This window comes from Ptychodera flava, chromosome 17, assembly GCF_041260155.1.
Source record: "Ptychodera flava strain L36383 chromosome 17, AS_Pfla_20210202, whole genome shotgun sequence".
In the NCBI taxonomy this organism is placed as follows: Eukaryota; Metazoa; Hemichordata; class Enteropneusta; family Ptychoderidae; genus Ptychodera; species Ptychodera flava.
Genome location: NC_091944.1, coordinates 37,179,184 through 37,185,820, shown reverse-complemented (window position 1 = coordinate 37,185,820; position 6,637 = coordinate 37,179,184). Strand labels below are relative to the sequence as shown.

Sequence of the window (6,637 nt, the reverse complement as noted above, 5' to 3'; positions counted from 1 at the left end):
ATATGTTTTCTTTAAGTTTTGATATTGCGAGCTTGAATATTCTAATATATTATCTTCGCTCAATTTTTCTTCCGATAAATAATTTTATCTTTTTTACTTAAACGTATATTCTACCTAAAAGGATTCTCTTTAATTATCAACACGTTTTACGGTTAAACGTGAGTGATGTTAACTTAAAGTTGATTTCATTCAAAAACGTCATTAAATTGTACTCTTTTATTTGTTATTGATGAAAGTTTGCATATTTGGTAGGCACCGCACAAACAACATTTTGTCTAGATAGATTTGAGCAAATACTAGTAAAACACGGCGGAAGTACAATGTATATACATCTCTTGAGACAAACTCTTTCGTTGGAGTCTGCTCTGAGTACAAATTATGATTTATAATCTGTCAAACATCATTTCTCTTGTTAAAAATGTTGCATGCAACTCTTTGCGAATGATGTAATGGGCAATAAGATATAATAATAACGAAGAAATGATCAAGCTTAGATTTAAAGGTATGAATGTTGGGAGCTGATCGAATATGAGCTGATAGTTTGTCCATAGAATTGGTGAACAAAAGAAGAATCTGTCGCCATACGATTTCACTAAAAATAGTAGTAGTTTGTAGTTTGTAGACGTTGACAATCACATGATACTTTTTCAAGAAGCGAATCCATGGAGAGTTTATTTCGTCAAGTTCATATTCTCTTTTGTCCTCCGAGTCCTTCCTGAAAAGTTAAGTACCAAGCTATCCGTGATCGACGTGCGTGTTTTACTAAGGAGATGTGTGAAATTTAATCTAATTCAATTTTTAAAAATAACGTCATTGTCTAAAACTTGTCTTCGAGGAGCCTTCTGAAAATTGATCCAATCATGACAATCGACCAATCAGATATAACCTTCCGAGGACGCTGCACTAATGACACTTAGGCGCAACAAGTTCATTTTCGAGGTCATTTTGCTCCTGTTTGTTGGATATAGACCAATGAAGTGTGAAATTGCCACTTTCTTGAGTATAACTAGTCGTTTTTTTGTCGATTTCAGTTCGTCTTTCCGAAGATTGCCTGATCTCAAAGTATGTATAAAAATGAAATGTCACCCCCAGAGTGACAATAAAATAGGGCCTCATTTTGTATAAATCGTTAGTGATAGCTTCTTTTGAGGAGAAGCATTTCAGTTTTCTTTAATATTTACTTTTAATATGATGTACGGTCCACCATCGCCAGCCGTGTCCTACCTAGTGCCAGGCCTGGCAGCAGAAACAGTCGATCTAAAGTATCATGCACGAATCATGGTCTATTACGTTTCAGAGGAAATGATACAGATCTGATTATTCCCATCTCATCATATCGGTAATATAGGCGAACAAAAGATTCTATGGCTTCGCCCACAGATATCCGATGAGAGGAATATTGATTTAAATCTAAATTTTAAGTTTCCCTCAATAATCACCTAACTCTCAGATCCCTATACACTCAGAATATGTTGAACTCCCAACCAATCCAGCCTGACACTTACACCAATAGGACAATAATTTTAACTTTAGCAATGCCATTTAAAACAATTTTAGTTTGCTTTTTGGTAGTGAACGTCATGAAATGCGATAAATGATTCAATGTTTTGTTTAGCCTTGAATAAAAGATGGATTTGAATAACAACTAGTTAAAATTGACTTCAAAAACATTTTACATTAGTGTAGGCCAAAAGGTCAAAATGTCTTCAGACTCCCCCCCCCCCCCCCCCCCCGGCCATAATACGCATTTAATTTTCGGGTTTCCTATCTACCACCCCCAAACAACCGATCCCAAACTTACTATGATATGTAATTGTGAACACAGTCTAATCCTCCAGGATGTAGAAAGCGCATGGGGAGACAACTATCTTATAAAACAACGCAAAACTTCAATGAAAATTGTTGGCAAAATAGCTCGCAAAGGGTGTTTTCTTTGGGCAGAGATTCTCCCTTGGTTATAGGGAGACTATACTAACCCGACCGAACCAAGCCATTCGGACCGGACAGTGAATTGTTGCCATGGATAACTTTGGATACCAAGTGTTTTTCTGATTCCTTTAACCTGTAGGATAAAATGGTCTGGTTTGATTGGACTATTAAAGACAGTCCGGAAACTACGTTAGATCCATTAAAATCAATCAAGTAAAAACAAAAACAAAAACAAAACAACTCAGGCCTAAATTTGAACGAAGTTACGAGTTATCCATTACAGGGGTTTACTTGATGAAGCTCTCACGCGGTAACTTTTTAAAGAGCGCAAATTACTCAGGTAGTCCTAGATTTTCACATGTTCTTTAATACGGAACCATAAAATTTGGACTCAGCTTATTTTCAAATTAAAAGTCATATTAACCTTAAAAACATCAATCATTTGCGTTTTTCTGGTCGTGTAGGGCCTACAATTTATTATTACAACATACAGCCACTGTCGCTTGTGGGTAGCTACCGGGTAGATAGATATACAATTCTTATAGATCCATGGGTGTTATTGGTAGAAACCATTTTGGAGGCATTTGTATATTCATTAAACATTCTTAATATGTCTGGCATTGATATGCTGGTTAATGACTTTACAAACATTATTCATTCTGCATGCAAGAATCTCAAACAGAGAAATCACAGAAAGAGGAAAGTTAGCAAGCCATGGTATGACCATACATGTCACAAATTAAAAAGTGAGATAAGTAAGATGGGAAAGCAACTACACAAAACCCCAAATGACCCAATTTTAAGAGGCTTTTTCTTCCATTATAAAAAATTGTATACTAAAACCTTGAGACGTTGCAAGCGTTCATTCAGAGAGAATTTATTGTCTCTTATTGTTGATTCTGAAAAAAGAGATCTGAAAAAAATTTGGAAAAAAAATTAGTTAATAATTTGAAAAATAAAGACAACTCAGTCAGTATTAATGTTGCTCCTGCGTCTTTAGTCATTTTAAATCACTTGCACAAAAGGGTATTCACTCTCAACATTTTGATGCTGATTTTGAAGCAAAAATTAAGAGGAGACTATTAAGTGGTTTTGAGTTCTATAGTAATGAACTTCTTGACTCTGAAATTTCTGCCAGTGGAGTGTTAACTGCTATTAGATCCTTGAAATCAGGCAAATCTTGTGGCGATGATGGAATTTTAAATGAAATGATTAAGAGTGGCTCGGTTATTTTAATGCCAGCTCTACTCAAGATCTTCAATGCTGTTTGAGTTGTGAGTTATTTCCAACTGTGTGGGCCAAAGGGTATATAGTGCCTATCCACAAAAATCTGGGCCAGAAGATGACCCTTCAAATTACAGAGGTATTACTATCAGCAGCTGTGTAGGGAAACTATTTACTATTATTCTGAATAACAGAGCTGACAGTTTTATTCAAAGTAAAAATTTGCTCAGTTGCAAGCAAATTGGTTTTCACAAAGGATGTCGAACATCCGATCATATTTTCATTTTAAAGTCTTTGATTAATTATTACAAGTTTCAAGGTAGTTTAAAGCATTTGTTTACATGTATGCTTTGTACTTACAGAAAGCTTTTGACAGTGTTTGGCACTTAGGGTTATTTTATAAATTATCAAAACAAGGCTTTAGTAGTAAGTTTTTGAATATTGTAAAGTGCATGTATGATAATGTCAAGTCATGTATCAAGTTATCATCTGGTTATACCGATTCATTTCGTTCACATGTTGGTACCAGGCAAGGGTGTAATCTCAGTCTCACTTTATTTAATTTTAAATTATTTGCCAACTTTACTTCATAACAAATGTATTGATGCTCCTGTTTTGCTTGATAGAAAACTGCCAATTCTTATGTTTGCAGATGATATTGTGTTACTATCAACCTCACAGCATGGTTTGCAGCACTCACTCAGGTTGCTTGAATCCTTTTGTAATAAGTGGCGGTTATCAATAAGTCTCAAGAAAACAAAAATCATGATATTCAATGCAAACTTTAATCCGCATAAATATAATATCTACATTTATGGTAAGAGATTAGATATTGTTTCCTCTTATACTTACCTAGGTATCACTTTTATTCCATCTTGAAATTTAAAAAAAGCAAGGCTTTCTTTAAAAAACAAAGCACTGCGTTCTCTATTTGCTTTTATGAAAACCTTTAACTCTCAAAATGGGACGCCAGTGGTGGTACAACTGCATCTTTTTGACTCTCTAGTCAAACCAGTGTTATTGTATGGATCAGAGGTTTGGGGAGTTACTTATTTAGAAAAGTAAGTTAAAAAAGATTTAATGATTACTTTCTGAAACCTGACGGTGAATTTGAGATTGATCAGTAGACTTGGTTCAAGTCTGTGATTTGTGAATGTTTGAGTGGAGTGAACGCAATGATTTGTATTTTGCTTTCATGTGAAACGCGCGCGTGAGTGGACGCGATGAGTCGGGTGAACGCTATACAGGGGAGTTTCACCCGGTGAATCCGGCAGAAACTAACTCACTGTACTGCGCAGACTCAAAGGTAACGCATTCAATCGCTGGGAAAACCTGGCCTGGGCTACCAAATTCCGAATAGGTTTGTACGAAATAGGAGAGACACAAGAGAAACTATTATAAATGATTTTATTTTTTAAAATTCACCGACTCGAACCAAATCTAATTGTTCAGATGAAGGCATGCAAACACATTCTTGGTGTTAATAAAAGTGCATGCCTCCATGCCTGTTTGGGAGAACTTGGGCGTCTCCCACTTCTGCTATGTATTATTGTTAATGTGATTAAATATTGGAGTCGTTTAGAAAGTCTCCTTGCCGTAGCATTTGAACTTGAAAACAAATTGCATAAGAAGGGTCAATCTACTTTTTTAGACTTTGCTAAATCTGTCTTTGCATTCTGTGATTGTTTTTTTTTGTATTTAAATTGTTTTATTGGTAACATTTTCTTTAGTAACATGAACTTAAATTAAAATGAAGTACAGTGCTTAGTTATCTACAATTTTGTGTAAAATTGAAATCCATTTGATGCAATGTCTCTCTAATTTGTCTTTTTCCAGAGCTATTTCGTACTCTAGATGGTAGTTGAATTTCACTTGCAACATAAAAGCTGCAAAGTGTGGTTTACTCTGTTTCATTTTCATGGCATAGATGTGTCTTTTGGCTGACAGTAGCAAGTGATTATGAATGTCAGAGCAACCGTCAACACCAAAGAGCACTTCATTTAAGTTATGTCTAGTGAACAAACTGAGAGATTCCTCGAAAAATGTGTGAAACTCGTTCCAGAAGGTCTCAGTGAATTTACAGGTGTAGAAAAGATGATCTAGTTTCTCGTTGCTGTTTTGTCAGAATGAACAGAGCGGTGATTGGTCCATGCCTCTTCTAGATAGATCGTAGTTTGTGTACAGAATATGATGAAGAAGTTTGAACTGGAATTCACGTGTTTTGTGTCTATGGCTACCTTAAATGGTAGACTATATATGGGAGACCATGGTCCAGTAAAGTCATATTCTCTTTCATAATAGCGTCATTAATTGGACTTAATTCCTCTTTACTGTAAATGGCGTTTCTGATGCTCTCCCTGGTAACTTTGTGGGAGGGTCGAAAGTTACAATTAAAAAACACATATTCGTGTTCATCTTTAAACACCGGTTCAACCAGCAATGGCTCTGGCCACCTAACTCTGAGACATGTGATTGCTCCATAAAGAAGGAGGACTTCGTTCCCTTGGAGGTTTTGTTGGCTAACTTTTCCCATGACAGATACCCCTCCTCGGTAAGTAAATCAAATATTAAATCAAACCCTTTCTGTCTTAGCTTTGGATTATAGACAGAATGCCCTCCAATTAGAACATTTCTGTTGTTCCAAATTGTTTGACAAGTAATGTCAATCTCAGAGTCATTGACCGCAACATTGCAGACCGACCAGGATTCAAGCATTTCTTGGTAGAATCTCGGTAGGGGCAGGCTGAGTGAGTAAATATCGATTCTGTGATTGTTTGCACTTAATGAGAGAGAAGAATTGTAAATTGTCTACAGTTATTAGGACAGTAAGACATTCCTTGAAAGCAAAGTTTGTTGACGTCTGGAAGAAAGCCATAGATAGTAATGAGAAACTAAATATTATTGTAAAATTAAAACTGTTTTCAAATATGAGAAGTGTCTGTCTTTTGTAAAAAAATCCTTTTGATAGAATAGCATTAACAAAAACAAGAATTTCAAATCATATTTTCCCAGTTGAAGTTGGTCGTTATAAGAATATTCTTAGACACCTTAGACTTTGTACTTTATGCAAAAAAAAAAAAAAAAAAAAAAAAAAAAAAAAAAAAAAAAAAAAAAAAAAGATGTTGGAGATGAATTCCATTGTATTATGACTTGTCAAAGTGCACCTGCACAAGGTTTAAGAGTATACTTACTGTAATTCTATTTTTGAGATTCAGGCTCAGCTGAAACATTTTGACAAGATGTCCTTCTTCAAATACATAATGTCTTGTTCAGATGATTCCTTTGTACATATAACTGCAAAGTTCTTTAATGAGCTGATGAAAGCTTATAACATGTAATTTTGAGATGACTTTTTTTCATCTCTCTCCTACGAAGTGTTTTTGATCTTGTAATTCTTTTGTTTTGTATTTATTTTTATGCCAATGTCACGTATGTGTACACGGCTAAATAAATAAATATAGGCCTACGCTGGGCAGCCCCTGTG

The 6,637-nt window shown here is 35.2% G+C and overlaps 1 protein-coding gene across 1 annotated transcript in view; it reads left to right on the top strand.

Annotated features, from left to right (window-relative positions):
- Positions 1–991, top strand: part of LOC139116233 (uncharacterized) — an 11,250-nt gene extending 10,259 nt beyond the window's left edge. The window contains exon 10 of the mRNA XM_070678816.1: positions 1–991. This exon is cut by the window's left edge and continues 202 nt beyond it. The gene's annotated coding sequence lies outside the window, so the exon portion shown is untranslated.
- Positions 992–6,637: the final 5,646 nt, after the last annotated feature.